The sequence below is a fragment of the Hesperophylax consimilis genome, chromosome 5 (assembly GCF_061612785.1).
Source record: "Hesperophylax consimilis isolate HC1 chromosome 5, BYU_Hcon_1.0, whole genome shotgun sequence".
NCBI classification, from domain to species: Eukaryota; Metazoa; Arthropoda; class Insecta; order Trichoptera; family Limnephilidae; genus Hesperophylax; species Hesperophylax consimilis.
The window spans coordinates 1,539,967-1,559,579 of NC_142840.1; the positions used below are offsets into that span (position 1 = coordinate 1,539,967).

At 35.2% G+C, this 19,613-nt stretch overlaps 1 protein-coding gene across 1 annotated transcript in view; it reads right to left on the reverse strand.

Moving 5' to 3' along the window:
* Positions 1–19,200, reverse strand: part of Ten-m (teneurin transmembrane protein Ten-m) — a 540,838-nt gene extending 521,638 nt beyond the window's left edge. Inside the window, exons 1-2 of the mRNA XM_089631518.1 lie at positions 19,124–19,200; positions 6,855–6,954 (exon numbers count right to left, since the gene is read on the reverse strand). The gene's annotated coding sequence lies outside the window, so the exon portion shown is untranslated. The remainder of the gene's footprint in view (positions 1–6,854; positions 6,955–19,123) is intronic.
* Positions 19,201–19,613: the final 413 nt, after the last annotated feature.

A 19,613-nucleotide genomic window follows, 5' to 3' on the forward strand; every position in this document is an offset into this window, starting at 1 on the left:
TAAGCTCTCGTGCAGAAAATTCCATGAAAAATGCTAAATAAAAATCCATCGACGTTAGCGTCAAAGTCAAAGGTCGTTTTGCAAGCTAAATGCAAGGAAATGTACCGGGGGCAGAATGATGAGCCAACATCGAGCGAGCTGTTGTGACGTCACCGATCGGGCTCTATTAGCTGTCGGCGGGAGAACTCGATATGGCGGGGACGTCAAAAGTGACGGAGAAAAAAGTATTATAAAATGTGTAACATGGCGTCGACTCCTGGCGCGGCTCGCCGTAAGGAAAGCTCTCGAGGACTTTTTGAAATATTGATGGTGGTCGGGACGAAAGATGAGAGAGACGAATGGACCGATTTTTATAAACGGATTAGGTATTGCTATTGTAATGATCTAACATTTTTCATATTTTCCTTTGTATTAATTTTACATATTAGCTCAAATCTTTACATTATATGAAATCAAAAAAGACAAAGGTAATACGCAAAACAGTTTATTCTATATTAAGATTACATTTATTTATTATAATTTGTTTCTCTATCTCGACACAAGAATTCCCTAGTGAGATAATAATAATAATATTTGGATGATTTGCGTAGCGTTGTTTTTGAAAAAATCACTACAAAGGTATTGTGTGTTATATCTTATTACTAACCAGAGACTGGACACTATTATTTCAATAAATTAAAAAAATGATACAGGAAAATAAGGCTCATGCAAGGGTTAGGTATATTGAGTTGTATTAGATACAAGATACGTACGTCGCATTGACGAATAATGGAATACCAGGATAACGCAATGAGGTGGAAGTGGATGAAAAAGGGATATGTTAATATTTTAAATTCGACATCAAACAATCGAATGCTTTTAACCTTTTTGAGAAATGTCGTGTAACAGGTCCAGTAATTATTGGTGTAGTACAGTAATTAATTCCCTAGAGGGTTATAATAAGAAGAAAAGATATCCAACCTATTAAATATTCATGATGCCAATAACGACATTGGACAAGACGTAAATCCAGATGATGTTTCAGGTGAAACAAAGAGGCTTAAATTATGACTTCCAACACGCTGTTTTGTTCTTACATAATGTATGTAATTTTCTGTAGCAATGGCCTCATCATTAAAGTTTTATCTTTTGGACAATCAAGACGCGAGGCGATTTCCTTAATTGCATTTTTAACGTGAATTTCCTGCGCTTGACCATGAAATTACGTAATTGGAGATTTTTTTCTCATGGTTTAGGAATTAACTCATTCCAGAAAAATTGTGTTGAATAAACATCCATAAAAAGTAGTTACTACCCGACTCTACAAACATCCTTTTTCCGCTGCTTCAATAGATGCACCATTACTGTGGAGACATTTTAAATTAGAGATTTTTAAGAATTAAACACCTAATCAACATTGAGGAAATAACAATAAAGTGTATCTTTGACAGTTAAAGGAAAACTAAAACGCTTTATAAAATTGCTACCAATTAGAAAACGACTTACCAATTTCAGAAAGAAAGGGCAATGCATAGATATATATGTTTATGAGGCAATGCTAATTTCAGGACACCGAATGCCTTGTTCAAGTGTCAACTTTTATTAATTTTTCTAAAAACAGGTTCTTTTTAGATGACCAAAAACTATCTTACAACTAATACATTTTAACCACATTACAAATTGTAGAGTACTTGACCAATCAATCAAATCATCAACATTTAATTGGATTAACTTAGGTGTATGAAATTAATTCGTAGTTCCATAGGCACAAATATTGTGCATAAATTTTTTTGTAAATTTTCCATCAATCAATTCTATATCAACATTAAAATAAAGCAGATTTACCTGGCCTACGTGCTCCAGGAACAGAGCCCGACTATCAAACCATAACACGCTTCGTATTCTCTCCATATCTCGTTCCAACCCTTAGTACTCTAAGTTCCCACCCCACTGCACACTGCACATAAAAAATACGATATTTCAGATTTAGAGTGTGAAAGACGAAAGACGTCAATATGTATTTTGGCAATAAGCCCCCAACAATATATTAATATGCAGCAACACACGCGAAAGAAAGCTTTGCAAATAAAAAATTCAAAATATGAGATTTGAGCGGGACGGATTATAGGACTAAAAGACAGCAAAACATCTATCATCCCGTTTCATGATATTATAATGTTCCTCGATGGTAAGTCCCGAGTCTCGAGAGTAAATTACGGGGCGTTTTGACGGGAGGGAAGTTAGGAACACCCTTTCGCACACGTCGTTATAATAGTTGCTGTTAAATTGGATCCTCGAATTTATAAATTAACAAAAAGGGCTAGATAACGTGCATGAAATGTGTGACCATAAAAGTGCAGTCGAGCTTTGTCTCATTTTTATCTCAATGTTCACATACGAGCGATTCAGTGCGTTATGCGGGAGTAGTGTGGAGGGCACTAATGAAGTATGGCTTTTCAACAGTGTTATGATTTAAAAACAATTTGGACAAAGTTAATATTTTCATTTATTTGGTCAACATTATCAATTACGTACAGATACGCGCAGAACCAAGGATTCACATTCTTATATCTACTGTTTTCATAAATAATCACTGGTCAACACATTTTTTGTCCCTTTAACGAAAGTAGCCAAATCTGACAGGAAATTTCACGCTGATTTCAGATATGTAATTAGTTTTTTTCTATCACGTAAGGTTTTTATGGGTTTGAAGTTTTACTAAAATGTGTATTAATTCATATTTATTCGTGAGTTATCATTGATTTTTTTTATAATATGGCGAAACTAGGCTCGAATGTCATTTGAATCTCACAAACATGAAAGAGAACTATAACAACATGAAGCTGCTGTTAACAATAATTAAATATGTAAAATACGAATGGAAAATATGTGGTGATATAAAAGTAATAGAGCTCCTACTAGGACTGCAAGCGGGATACACAAAGTATTGTTGTTTTCTGTGCGAGTGGGACAACAGAGACAGGAAAGACCAAGGACTGGCCTACTAGAAAGCACCTTAAACCTGGTACGAAGAATGTTCAAGATCCTCCCTTAGTAAAATCTAAAGATATCTTACTTCCACCCTTACACATTAAATTGGGTTTGATGAAATTTTTTTAAAGGCTTGTCTGAGGATGGAAATGGCATGATTTACTTACAGCAAACGTTTCCTAAGATCAGCGACGCAAAAATCAAAGAAGGAATATTCGTGGGACCACAAATAAGGGAGATCTTGACTGATCCGAATTTTATAACAGTGTTGAGAACAGTCGAGCTAGCCGCTTGGTCAGCCTTCAAGAATGTTGTCGAGAACTTTCTTAGAAGTCATAAAAGTGAAAACTATATCAGCATTGTGTGTGAAATTCTCATGGCCTATAAAATATGGGATGTAACATGTCACTAAAAATACACTTCCTTCACTCTCATTTGAATTTTTCCCTGAAAATATGGGAGATGTCAGTGACGAGCACGGCGAACGATTTCACCAGGACATTGCGGCTATGGAAAAGCGATACCAAGGAAAGTGGAGTCCATCTATGCTAGCAGACTATTGCTGAACCCTGCAGAGAGACTCTCAAGATACTCAGAAGCGCAAATCAGGAGCAAAAAAAATTAAATTGAATTAGTTTTGAAATTTTGTTAAGTAAGTACCCGTCATACTATGGAAGAATTATGTAAAAAAAACATTGTTAAATAATAAAAAAACCTGACCTATAAAAAAAAAAATTTGTTTCATTCCGTGTTTATGGATACTAAATACATATAAAAAATTAGCTATACTTAAGGGACTGCACTTAAAAAAATAAATGTCGACCAGTGTAATAGATGCGCGTTTTGATATTATGACTGTGAATATCATAATATAGACTGTTTTTAAGAAGATATGGAGTATTCGGGCCGCGTAACAAGTGATATTTTTATTTTTAGTGGGTATTTTTTCCACCAGGCTCGTTTGTTATCAGTTTATTTACGAGGAAACTCCGATCTGCTGTTAGCTAGCATTGCATTTTTACGCGCGCTCCGAGTTCGTGGACGTGAAATTAATAAATAATTATGCTATTTATGTTTTATACGGCAACAATAAAGCCATGAATATACTTAATGTCCACCGGAATAAACATTTGCGTGACCGAGTAAAATTCATCACGAAATATTTATATCAGTTAAATAACTAAATAATAATAATTAAATAAACATCCAATTTCTTTGGTCAGGCTTACATTATCAAAGTAAATGTTGAAAGAGCGTCTAGCGGGCATAACGTCAAGCAGTATCGCCGGGACCGACGCATTTAATTTACCGTGACTTCAAAACGTCTCCTATACTAAAATCACGCTTCCCATCCCCCCCGCCCCTGCCAGAAACTCCTTTAAGGGTGACAAAAATACCCCACATTATTTATTTCATAACTAAACGCATAATGTCGCGAAATTTGAAACCAGACTCACCAATTCCCAAGTGGCTCTTTGCTGACGGAATATAACTTATTTTAGATTTTTTTTTCTCCCAAACTCTTTTGGAAGTTTGAATGGGACGCCTCTTTTTAAAGAAAGTTTTTTCAAAAGGGATTAGAATGTTCCATTAGGAGACGAGGTCTGAAGTTTTTTCGCGCCGTGTTCTTCAAGGGGTTGTTGACATGGGACGAACATAGGTTGAGATAAAATACCACGTGTTTTAGTATCGTATAGCAGGGCGGCATTTTGATAAAAGCAACCCTTATTTCTAATTATTTTTATAATTATAATACAGTTATTATTATTAAGTATCTCAGGGGCGCCTCAAATGGATTAAAATAATTGCTTTAACTTTAGTTAAATTGCCTTCAAGAAAAACACATAAAAAATGGTTCCATGATAACTCCTCAGAATGAAAATTCTACCTGCCTGTAAAAAGTGCTTTAAAGTTATGAAAAGTGATGAAACAAAAACTAGGTTAAATAGATTACATATGTAATTATTTAACCTAGTTTTTTTAGGTGTTATCGCACTTTTTATAGGTGTGTTGAATTGTCATTTTGATTAATTATAAGGTCACCATACTGACATTATCTGATGACATCTGTCTCACTTTGCTGGATGTAAATCGTATAAGGACCAAGGAGGCAGTGCCGAGGCTCTTGATCGTTCATAAGGTAGGTATCTATTCGGTTTCATAAAACGAAAAACAAAAGTTAGATAGATATTATTTCCAATAGTAAGTGGTAAATGGGAATATGTGCGTTTCTTTCGTTGAGAGGTTATTTTTAGTCCATATTTTTGGGTATTTAGCTGTACAAACAATGCGCGCCAGTCACAGATCTCATGATATAAAGTGTCATATTAAATGAACAAAGCTTTAAAGTTTGGTTGGGCGTGTTCTGAGTTCTGACATACTATACTGGGGTATTGAGCTACTAATAGGGGCACAGGATATTCTAACACCGTGTCGGATTACTATTTCCTGCTAAAGAAACTATAAGCACACTTCGAGCACAAATAAAGTCCTTTAGTAAAAATATCCGGTTATTTAAAATCTCACGGAACAAATGTTGTCGATTTTTAACCATGTGCCTATTTCCTGGCAGGAATTTTGAAATCTGTCGGGATACCATGTGTTTCTCTTTTGTTGCTTTCGTCTCCCATAATTCCAAGTACTATTATTGACAAGGGAACCCCTGCAATGCGTAGAATTTACATAATTATTAAGTACACACTTTGCAAGAACAACAATTTAACTCACATAAATTTGGAGAAAAAAACATCCCCCAAGAAGGAATGTTTGCTACGCAAGAAACCAATCGGCAACATTTATGAAATTATTGGTAATTTCTCGACTCGTAACTTTTACTTGGAATTATGAGAAATCATCTGTTAAGGCTAAGGCATTTCTGATAAACTTACTATCCACCGCTCCAAAAATAAGAATCAGACCTTCCTTGCAGCTTGCTAGTGAGCTTGATTAGAGCATTCAGTCCTTCATTAATTGAATTACCTGCATTCATCTACCTCTCGGTGTCCTTATCCGCCTTCTCGTCATCAACCTTAATATATATAAAACTCTTCTACTTTGTGAAGAGGATTCCCAATTATATTTCATAAAATCTTTGGTATCCTCTCTTTCAAATAGCACAACCATAATAAGGGGTCGTCAGTAGAAAGATACCATCAAAACAAGTCAGAGCACGACGACAAATCAGTGTGGCATATGTTAGTTATCTATCGTATAGACTGTAGACCAGCATATTATTAAGTTAAATTATTAATTGGATACATAATAATAACACGCAAGTATAAACGTTTCTCGGTTATCATAACCGCCCCCGCATTGACTAACAGTGCCATCTCTGAATGAATATACATATTAGGGTTATTTATTACGCTGAACCTACTCATATTTGCCTTGCGGCAACTGTTAACGCTAATACCATCGACCATCTCAACACAGGAATAAACAACCATAAAAAAAAACAAACGAAACCACTGAACAATTAAATATATATGCAAAACAATTAAAAGTAAAAATGTTTTGCAAAACGGTTAAAAGTAGCGACAAAATTTCGATTTTTCAAAATGGAATCTAATCAAAATACAAAAGGGTCTCATCAAAGATTCACTCAGGTAAATGTGAGGGAAAAATCATTGAATGAGATCAAAGCGTAACGCTAATATGGATTATAACTTAATCGATAGGTTCAACATAATATATTATTAATTAATATATATACACATTACAAAGAGCTTCTAAATATGCGAGGAAATTAATATTCGATATACCTGATATTAGTATAATATGATCAATATCTCACGGAGATATTGATGAGTTAGGGCAGGTGGTACCAATGACAGTGTGAAACGCAATATGCTCACAAAACATTAATTATGAATTAATTAACTTACCGACATCGACATGTACATGGGATAGAGCCGCACGACGTATGTAAATATTACTTTGGATCAGTCTCCTAACTCTTGTAATGAAATGTACAGGATAACTTACCTGAAACAATAAAAACACAATATTACGTTATTACATCACACTTTTCCCGTGAAACAAATCTTCGACATTGTACTACTACTAGAATGACACGTAATACATTGTAAGTATTGTAGCAACCTTCTTCATTATAGCCTTAGTAATCATAGCAGGTAGAAAACGTTAATTTATTTTATATATCTCCATTTGTATTGTATTAGCAATTCCAAAGTATTTATATAGAATATTTGTACAAGTACCAAAGTCACTGTGCTCATTGTCATCTATTTTGCCAACTTAAATTTGTTTACCTAAAAGACACAGTCGAGTCCAAAGGAATTTGGTTTTTACGTAAATTAAGATTTGTTTTTATCGCCACTACACAAAACTGATATAATACAAAAAGATTATGTTTACATTTACAAAATATGCGGTAAACATAATTTAAAGCACACGAAGCTGAAATAAAAAAAATAAAACAGAAACAATGCTACAACAAAAGAAAAAAAATACCGCTAATAGTTTTTTAAGATCTCTCTTACTATGAAAATTTTAGAATTGAATGAAAAAAATGTCAAAAAAGATATTGATATAAATTTTGAATAGGTATTTTTGCATGTGGATTCTTTAAACATAATACATGTTGTCGATCCCTGGTCACAATTAAAGTCGTCCGTTCCCAGTAAATTTCAATGGGGATCAAATTGTTCTATCTTTGGGCTAATGCATTCATTCAAATTAGGATAAGTCATAGCAATGTGTGTGGGCCTCCAGCTGGTGTGCGTGTGTGTGGTGGAGACATGTGTGCACGTGCATCTGTGCGTTTACGTGTGTGAGTGCATCCATGCGCCGTAAGAGCTAAGAAAACAAGACGGGAAATACCAATTCAAACATGGTGCATTAGCATTTCTCGGTTTCCTTACAGGCCGGCTGGTTTAAATAAACTGTGAGGAATGGAAAAGGGTCATTGCAAACATAATATTCCCCTTGTTAGACATTGCATAAGTCAACAATATCATCCGCTCAAATAACAATATGGACTATATTATTTCAGTTTTACAGATTATAATGAGAAAAAGTTTGCTTAGGGTTTTGGGGATGGAATTATCAGTCTACAAAGACAAATAAATAAAATGTAGACATTAATATTTTATCTTAGCACCATACAATATTAAGGCAGTGTCATAAAAAACACTTCATTTCTCTAAGGAGGTGTATTTTTAGTTTTTGAGATTCTTTAGTTTGGAGTTGAAAAATCGCGATAGTATTGAAAATTCGTTCGAATTTCAAGACGCCAGAGCACACTGTTTGAGTGTTTTTTCTACTTTATACCAACAGAACTTTTGATTTATGGAACATTGATCACTTAAAATAAAACATTGGCAAGATCCGCCAAATAATCTGATTGCAACCTTTTATTACTAACAGGTTTATACTGGATGGTATTGAGGGTTAAAATGTGTGCGGGAAATATACCTAATAATAACATAACAGAATTACTTACTTGTGTTTACTGAACGGTTTCCCAGAAAGCTACCAATAATGCCAATAGTCCAAAGCAAACGAAAATACTCCTGCAAACAGACTTCAGAGGAAACTTAGACATTGAGAAATTCTAGATGACTCTGAAAGACGTAAGATGTATTCCCCTGAATACAAGCTGATGTTTACTCAGCCATTCTTTGACTTTATGTAGATACTTTATACAGAATGATTTTATTTGTACTTTATGCGAAATATTTAAGGGTATAGTAGAGCAGTCATCTGCACGTGTATTTCCAGAACTGCAGTCCGCAGGGCGAAGAATTCCCCGATGTTAACCAACCTCCGGAGGAGGATTGGAGAGGACGCCAAAAGATATTCAAGCAAAAACTTTATGTAAGCATGGCATCAATTATTATTCTTACCCACTGTGGAGGTTATCCAATTACCTATATTCGAAATGGTATATTATTATATTTTTGTCACCAATGAATACAATTCTCCAACTGTAATATCCTTGTTATTAGTATGAGCTCAGCCAGGCATGGCACTAGTTTAATTTATTACGTTACCCGTAGATGACGTTAGCTGTCAAGAATAACAGAATGATACATAAGGTAGCAACCTCAAGGTCGGGGTCCAGATTATTCCAACCGCCTGCTAGTAAAGATATCAAAGCCCGTTGTCTTTATATCACAATTCACAATGAAATCCAAAGCGTTTTATTGACTGAGAGAATTTGTTAGAAAACCCCGGAAATACAATTATTGTTTTAGAAGCCACTGCACAGTGCACGTTCAGTTTGTGATCACTTGAGGTGGAACAAACGACAACCAACTTGTCGCTATCTTTCAGGTTGAGTGTCCTGATTTTTTCAGTAATTTATGTCTCAATAAGAGTTGACAATGGATGGACACTCCGTTCATGGCAACTTTTCAATTGTCAATGGTGAATGTCTCCTCTATTATGGCATTAAATCTTTCTCCTAGTGCTAGTCACCCTGTATAAATACTGACATCGATAAAGCCGTCATGTGCCCCGCTCGCGAATGTAACAGAATTATTATTACAACAGCGGTACATTTTAATGAGTCGCCGTGTCAATCAAGGATCCCAAGTCATCTGATATTGTTGTGGTTTTGGCTATAGAACCGCCGGTGGTACCTACGTATCGTCGTAGAGGCCACCGATCTCCGTCTTTATTTCGGTTACAGTACAGTGGTTTCAAAATATAACTTTACCATTATAACACGAGCTATTTTTATGTGTTCCCGTTCACCGCAAATGTGAACGATTGAGTAATTAGAAGATACATAACCTAACCTAACCACATACTGCCTCGCGTTCTTTCATTGTTCTCAGTGTAAAGGCGTTATTTGATGAGGTTCGTTGACACACGCTTTGTTATGTGGTTATTTTTATAAATCTACAAATGGGTAAGTAAAATATGAAAATGGCTATTTGACAACCGAATAACAAGAAGCCAACGATTTGCAACGCGCAATGAATATTGCTGACGCGGCAGTTGATTGCACCGAGCACTTTACATCCCAATTCGTATAAAACAACTCGATAAACCTGTGCCTTTAGCGTGTTTCTTTCTTGCCCTACTGGGCTTTTACATTAAGAACATAATACTTGTTAAGTTATTGTTACATTTATTTAAATTTATATAGTGTAATAAAATATGAAACATATTGTGAATAATTTAGCATGTGCCTAAATTATGATTACCTACTCGTTATTAATACGAACTAAAAATTGCTGAACTAATTTGGCGTTGAGTGTGTCTAGATTTAAAACGAAAAAATCAGCAACATCTATTAAGCTCATTGCCAAGTCTATGTACTCTCCCCGTAACAGAATTGAACGCGAAGATTTTATTTATTCAGTTTCGTAATTAGGATGCAGATCGTGCATTGTTATGTCTCCTAGATAATTTCTTCTGTACGATGCCGAATTCCGCATAAAAACACATATCTACAATGTGCAATTCTATTGAAACATACGGAGTGTCGGACCAAGTACGGAACGTAACTGTAGGTACTTGAAAGAATGAAAATTTACTTGAAAGAAGAAACTAATAATTTTGTTCAGAGCGAAAAGATTGAACATGGGATACTTACGCCATTTTATGCGCAACGTTAAATATACTTTCTTAAGTTAATAAAACTGAAAGTAACACAATGTGGGCAGAAACATGCACGATATGCATCATTAAAAAACGGAAATAAACGAATTGGAAGAATTTAAAAGAAATTATACATAAAAAGGCAAAAAGCTAAGATCAGGACATATTACATACCCCATATCACATACCCTGATGACTCCAGACCATCGGTAAGATAACGCATTAAAAGAAGAAGAGAGGTTTTTACATTGTAAATTATTATACAGCTTCCTCAAAATAGATTTCCAGGAACCGAAAACCAATTTATCGGATTGTGCTCAGAATATTTCATAATAAACAAAAAACACGAATAACATAAATAATATTCTCTTGTATACATGAATATTCATTTATTTTTATGAAATGCGAGAAAAACCATTTCAAGCATTTTACAAAAATCGTGATCACTTTTCGAAGTAAGCAAAAAAATATGTATTCTAGAATATCATAAAGTAATAATTTTCTTTGGTATAGAAGTATTTTATATGAAGCAAGTATTAATAAATTACATTAGTGCATTAAAAATAACATAATAATAATATAAAATATTGAACATTACTACTCTTAAATTGTACCATGTATCATCGCCTGTCTTGATAAATAAATACGAAAGTAGTTCATTTGAACATCGTATCCTGTCAACAAAAGCGTAGGTCAGAAGTGGAGAATCCCCGGGAATATTCTTCTGCCTATTTCTTCAGATATACCGGGAACGAATGCGGCGAAGCGTGCTGAACAAAATAAAAACACTCCAACAATGGGGCCCCTCTCATACTCATACATCCAATGTTCTGAGGTGCCGAACGAATCCGAATTGCGAAATTATCTTTTCATTAGTCAGTCGCTCCGATCCGAGGTTCCGATGATGGAATACTAACTATATCAAATACGGTTGCGTGATGACATTATTACCAGTCTGGTATCTGCGTAGGTAATAATATAATATAATGATTGTTTTGGGTATCTAGGAACAAGGTTTTCATACCAAATAGCCAACACAATCAAACATTGTTCGCGTTTGAACTTTGTGGTAAGGTTCAACTTGTAAACGTTTCGTTTGTTTCCATCGTGTTCATCATCAAAGTATCGGAGAATGAAGACAGTGGTGTCTACTGATTGTTGTTGAAGTATTATTAATTGAATAGTTTATGTTCGAAATCAATTGAGAATATGGGTAAATAGTACAATTGCGAAGTGTTCCGCAATCATAATAATGATAAAACACATGTGCTAAATAGTGCTATTTCTCTTCAAGTTTACTTTATTTCAATAGATTGGCGTCCATATTAGATAATCTGTACAGATATCCTCTGAGAAGTTTGTTACTTGCACACTAGTTTTTTTGTGTAGTGACATAACTTCCAGGATGTTATAAACATCAATGCGAGAACAGATAAAACACTTGAAAAGTACGTGAAGCAAAACTTACGAGAAGAAAATACTGATGTTTTGTTATAATAATAATGTTTAATTAATTCAACTGAACACAGCGGTGAGCTCATAGACATATGAATATTAGTAGACCTGCCCTAAGTGATTAAAAGCGTATTATCCCCACTCCCCATACCGGTTCCATTGAGCCGGCTGGGCTCGCGTACGGCCTCAAGTGATATTTGAAAACGTGACGTCATCATTCTTGTGCGAACTATGGTCGAGGCATCATCGGTTCATTTTACGAAATAACACGGCAAAATGTTTACTTGTACTATGAAAACTGGTAAAAATTGATGCGAAAAAAGAGAATAAACCCAATTGTCGTATTACATTCCATATATAAGCATTATTTTATTTTATTTTAAGCATATTCACATCGTATAATATGAATCAGTTGTTACTATCACATCGAGAAACGTCTGGATGCGAAACACAAAGCTGGTTGGTTGCTGGGAAGTAAATTATGAACATTTATAAAAGTGTCTTAACTAAATACTCTGAAACTAACTACGAATCTGAATATAGAAGCTGCCTTACTTTGCCGAATTTGGACTTCGCAAATTTGTTCATAACGTGGCGAGTAATTTGCGCTCCCATGTAAAAATGTCTATTCATTCAAAGCAGATTTTACTTTTAAGAAGTAAATGGTGATATTATAATGCGAGATGCCTATTTACTGTCAGATTGATTTATTGACGAATCACAGTCATCTTCACTCCCTTCGTTCTTCAACAGTTGATTTTACCCCTCGCCTTTATCTTCTCGTCTATTAATTCCTGTGTCTGTGGGTGAGCTCAATACTTGATTAATTAATTCAATTCTCTGTCTGCCTTATAAAATCATACATAATATAAATGTATTAAAAAAATACAAAATTTAACATAGGATATAAAATGCATATAAATTATCAATGCATTAGTGCAGGGGCGCGTCCTGCCACTGGGCGACGGCCTGGAAGAGAGTGTTTCCGATTTCCGGTAGCGCTGACTCGTCTTGGTTACTATGTAGCGCATCAAATCACCAAACTCGTGTTATTCCGCGAGAAATAGATAAGATTCCCAAGTTATTGTTTTACGTTGTCTATAGTCAATTACTGTCTGCATCTGTGTTTTCTCATAAATAAAAAAATATATTGCAAAACCCATGCATCCTTCCCTATGCGAACATCTACGAGGCGCTGCATAGCCAAGGGAGGCCGAAAAGCGCCCTGTATGCGTGGCTATACTGTACTCGGAGTGTGTTCATGACGCCTTGTGTTTACCGTTATTCAGATTAATAATTATAATTCCAATGCGTCCAAGAAGGCAAATTGAGGGAAAAGTACCTAAGAAGGCCGTAGACATCATCTAGTTCCCCAAACTGAAATGTATTACGGAAGTCAATCCTCTCCACCTTACTCGCTGATACATCTTGATAGTAGTTTAGGGCAAACGATACGCGGAGGTCAGAACGCAGAAGAGGTCTGAAACGATTACCCATTTTACAGTGGCAAGCAAACGAGGCCAGCAGTCGGAATAAGAATGAGCGGACCCTCCCTACCGCCATATCTAACCTCCTACCCCACATTACTCTTCGGAGATCTCACTTTGGAAGGAAAAATTAGAATCGCTTCGAAGTGGAGATCTCGCGTATGGACGAGTAATTTAAACCCAAACGGTTAACCCGGAAATAAAATGAAATCTGAAGTGCAAAGGAAACGTATATAAATACATTTATCTCAACTCTTGGAACTGATAAGGAAAATGATTACATGTTGTATATATGATTCATGCAGTTTGTTTCTTATTGTATACGAGAAGTTAAAAATTTCTGAGGATATGCTATACTGGTTTCATGAATCATAAACTTTAATTACATTGGAGGACCCCAAATATTCCCATACTAAACAAGCAATCAATCGAACGTGTTCCTTTCTATCGATACATGAAACTTTCAAAACATTCACATTAGCATAAACACATAAACGGCCGCCCACTACGTTGATATTTTTATATTTCCACGGTATTCTTTATGTCGTTCTTCCCGTGTTTTTATGTCCCTTCCGACGCCTGTTCCCTTATGCGGTCAAGACGGGCGATGGGAGGCAAGCGGAGTCCCGCCCTGCCCGCCTGCCCGCCCGCCCGCCCGACTACCTCACTGCCCGCCCAGGCAGAGTTGGGCGGACGGCCGTGGAATATAAACACGAAAACGTTTTGGAGTATTTTTTATCACTTTATTCCGTACGACTCCGGGAGAAGGCAGCCAGCGATTGCAAAGTAAATAATATGAACCGAGAATTTATTCTTGATTGTGTGGAGTAGGTAGGTACTTATTTTGTTGTATTGCAGTGCTGCGGCAAAGGTTGAAAGAACATACGAAATATGTGCATCCTTTACGATTTCTAAAAATGTAGTTCTTCAGTTAGTTAAAAATCTACATCATAAACCTAAAATACTGTGTACGTTGGTTCATTAATATTTCTCTGGAGAAGAGTTTTGATTGATCGTAAAATACTTGCACGTGGAGAACATCCTTTGATAATCGAGTAAAAAAAATAAAATTTATTAATTAATTTGAAGCCATTGAAAATGAGAGTGAGAGCCGTAATTTATAAATGATTTTAAGTTCGTTTCTAATGAAGGGAAAATGTGGGTTACTGATATATAAAAAAAATATAATTCGGGCGGTGGTTTGCGGGTGGTGAAATAAGTTGATATTCTTGGTAACGCTCAGGATTATTCACATATACGACTCGGCGTGCGGAGGTCCTCTTCTCTTAAAACTCCAAACAGAGCATTAATCAAGCGAAAGGGGAAGGGAATCGTTAGCCTCTTCTTGGACCTCCGCGGTACCGGCCCCGGCATAAACAAGGGTCACCATTAAGTGTCAAGAACAATACCTAGCAGGTCCCATTTCACAGAGACCCGGCGGTCACCCCGGAGTACCTAGTCACTAGCGATACCTACGTAGGTACACGTACTCGGGGTTGGAGGACCTTTCGAACGAGACCCGGACTTTTCAACAGAGGACGTCAACCGATATCATAAACAGAGACATCTTAAAAAATGTTTATTAATGCCGGGGAAATATATGAGCAAGCGTGATTTAAAACGAGACTTTATTCTTTGGAGTCAAAAGCACTCAGCGCAGAGGACGTTTTTGCTCCAGCTTTATAACGTAAAGATTTTTTACCGTAAAGTGGAAATGACGAAGGTTGCTAAAATCCTTTAAAAAAAATAAAAATAAATTCTACACATTTTGAATTTAACGTGCGACGCGAAGTGTGGAAACAAAAGGCGTGGAAAACAAAAAAAAAGTAAAAAGAGGGATGTTTTTAAAATAAATGATTATACTTGTCACACGAAACAGCATTCTTTGACACTTTCAATATAAAGCCTGAGTACACCCTTAAGTTTTGGGGAATATGGACGAGTTGGGTTTTGCCAAGTATCGTATTTCGCATGTTACCAATATGATGATAACACCTTCACTTCAACGCTAGAATCCGATAATGGCATTTGTATTTCGGACAACGCAAGTACACTATGGATAGAACAACATAATCATTGTTGGAAGGACACTTTTACCAAAGATTAAAAAAATATAACCTACAGTTTCGTTTGATGGTTAGCTACTTATATACCTGATCGGTGTGTTCGTTACGTTTCATCCACATTAACACATGTCTTCAATTTTACTATGCACTCTCATGACGCGATTGTCCCATGCAACTCATCCCTTTCATTATCCCTTCCCGTAGACTCAGAAATAATGATTTGCTTTTCCTCAATCAACACTCCACAAATTATGGATACCATTCACCAATGCCCAGAATGGCAAGACTTATCAACTCAAGTCATGACCTTGATTTTTTTGGTGTAAGCCTAAATGATTTTTGTCAGTCATTCCGCAAGTCACATTTTATATTGATGTGGCAAAAGTCGTGAACTCCATCAAAACCTTGCTCTTGTCTTGACTTGATATTATCTTTATTGTTTATATGCCATATTTTTGTCATAGGAGTTTTTTTAATACATTTTTTTTATTAGTAATTAAATAAATATCTTACCTTTTTTAGTATTTTTTTAATGTTTTTACCAATCGTCTGCAGCTCATTATTCTATGGCATCTACAACGGGGCGGGGTATGTTATGTTAATCGTGATAATTCACGATTTCGGAACACGCGCAATTCCTTCGATAATATGTCTTGACAAAATGCGAAAATATTTCGTGAACACGTTTATCGGGAAACCTGTTAACTCATTCGTAATTCCTGCAATCCCGACTTTAACCGGATTAACAATAATTTGAATAGATTCTCTAGAACTAGCAAACATGCTATATATTATTTGAAAATAATATTCAATAAATATAAATGAATCAAATAAAACTAACTCGTGCACGACAGGAGTTGAACCTGTCACCTACGGATTCTAAGTCAAGGATAGTAACCACTCAACCACGAAGGTCATCATACTGGGCAACTGGAGTGCCCACTCGTCTATTTTTTAACCGTCAAATAAAAATAATTCCAACCAAAATCGTTTTGTTTTGAATTATGAGCTTTCGAAAGTCACGGCACACCCTAATAATGAATACATTACTATATAGGCGTTGCAAAAATCGGTAATCGATTATATAATGATAATTCATCACATTTTTAAAAAGTTATATAAAGTCATGGAAAGTGATGAAACAAAAACTTTATTAACTGGGTTAAGTAGGTTAGGTTAGCTTTAATTTTTTTTTCATCGTTTCTAATGGCTTTATTTCAATTTTTAAAGGTATGTTGAATTGTCACCGTGTTGAGTTATCATGAATCCTATTATATAACAACAAATAACTATAATAATAACAACGACTTTTACCAAATGCTTTTGCATAATTAATTTATCTGGTGTTTTGTCGAAAAATACAAACGGGTTTATTTCCTAACAAAAACACGTTGATATTATGCTGACCCTTTCATGCGGTAGTTTCGAGTTGCTTCTAGTTCCACGTGTTATATGATCCGGTCAAGAAAGGGTCTTCGAGTAGTTCCGAACTAAAGGGTCAGTTTGCTTTTTAATAATCAATGTATCGAATAATTGTTTGGGCAAGTTTTAGGTTAAATTTTCCATTGATTTCCAATATTAATTATTTACGTCTACTGTACTCCAAGGTTTCAAAATTAAACAGGTTATTGAATATTCAGGAAAGGTTTCATACAACGCAAACGGTTTATTTACATTTTGATAAAATGTAAATAAAAGACAAAATTTTCCATCCATAATGCCGTTATCTTTGATTTATTTAGGTATATTTTTTTAATATTAGATACGTATCTAAAAACCGAGGAAAGGTTTTTAAGTAAATTTTTATTTAGTTGTTTTCCAATCGGTTCAAAACAATAATTATAGGTAGTTGTTGATATGGTATTAAAAATATTACTTAAATTCAATATTTTGGTCTCCCGAGAATTTATTTAGGTTCTCTTTATTGAAAGGGAAGATCATACTAATAAATCTAAACGAAACATGAAACAGAACACAGAACAAATATAAAGGTAACGGTCTCAACTGTCTTTCCGGGACAACCAACCGACCATTTTCATGGATCATAATCACAAGGCAAGCAAATGTATCAGATGAAGGATGGGTTAGCCGCAAAGGTCACAATATTAATTAGGTACTGTTGTTTAAACAGTAATCAATACTTACTCGTTTAGTGGGGCGGTGTTGAATATCATTTCCTACCACCGCCTTGAGGTTGAATTAACCTGTCTTGTATTTCACATCTTCAATACATTCATACACACATACATACTTATTTATGGACGAATCAAAATATCTATCCGGCTTTGAACTAATCAACACTGTCGTTACTCCTTCGTAATAATGGTAACGAAATATCCACAGAATAAAATAACAACGACATAGTACATTTACTTGCAACGTCATATTTATGAAGAAGACAACGCGAAATGGGATGATAAAGTGGATCAAAGACCGAAGTCGGAATAGTAAAAGATAATATGGTTTTAAAAATATGTACCTATGTATGTGTGTGAAGCAAGGAGATATGTGTTGCGTAAGCAGAAATTTAGTAAATTATAAAATAGTAAAGTTTAGTAAATCATAAAATATTTTTATTCGTATCTTTTACATAGATTTTAAGTGTTTGGTGTTGGAAGCCATCCATTCTTTCAAAATAGCTACATATTACTAGTTTTATTTCATGTGATCCGTGTTATGTTTAAAATTCTAACAGAATGATGCCAAATAAAAACAGACAGAGAGGCAAATATTTCGGTCTCGGCACGCACTCATACATCGTCTCATACACACCCTTCATTTATTCTAACTCTTGACATACTCAAGTATTTGGTTCACTTGATCGTGCCATGTCTTTATCGGGTATCTCCGACTTATTCTACCATTTGCATTAGCATCATATATTCTTCTTACATTCCCCTCTTCGTTCATTCTCTCTACACGCCCAAACCATCTAAGAATCCCGTTCTTAATTTTACTCTTTACGCTTACTCACACGGTAAAAATAAATATTGCAATTTTATTAAGAATCTCATAAAATTATTTGTAATTCCGGTTAAAAACGGGATTGCAGGCCTTAGGAATGAATTAACACGTTTCCTGATAAACTTTTAGGAAATTACGTATAGGTAGGTATATTATCATGTGTCGGAGTCGGAACACGTGTTCATGAAAATCATAATAATTTTAATTCTTTGTATCGTCATGATATATTTTCAAGGCAAATGGATAAAACATTCTTTAATTGATATTTTATTAATAAGGTCATTTATTTATTGAAAAAAACTGATTTGTCTGAGTGCAGCCAGCCTTGCATTCTTAGTGAGTGTTTATATTTCTCATTTCATTCTACTGAATTCAGTCTATTTTCATACTTCCTCGGCCAGTTTTACTGCCTTAAGACATCAGGGTAGGTACCAGCATTCCATTGTGGACTGCTACCTTGGCATATTTGCATAGTAAAATAATTTAAAATAATCAAAACAATATTTGAAATTGACATAAGAACTTAGACGATGAAAGTTAATATTGAGAACTTTCTTCACTTCCCCTTTTTATATAATGATTGTCGGTTTTATAACGAAATCGCCTTACCGCAGAGTTGTTGTGTGGCGGACAATTGAGATTGCGGGTCAAAAACAAACAACAAAAAACTTTAATTTGACACCTTCGTATCATATTCAAAATTCCGTCCGAATAAAGGGAGCCGGGACGACCGCCACCCGCCACCCGCCACCCGCCACTCGCCACCCGCCACTCGCCACGTTGCGACACATGAGACGCCTGGCGGCAGATATATAGAAAAGAACGGCAACAGGAAAAAAAACTGGATTAATCATAATTCGAAATTCTATACCGGGCCAATGATCGGTTTGCTACTAAGAAACATCCGTTTGATTCCAGGGAAATGTTGACGTACGTTTGTAATGTCAGTATTATGTACTTTCAAATGTGATGTAATGAGATTAGGTAGATTCAAGCCTGAGAGAGAATTCTTCGAGATTTTTTTATATATTTTAATAATATCGTACAGTATTATAAATCTTACTTGTAAGCCAGTTATTTTATTTGGTTTTACGCCTAG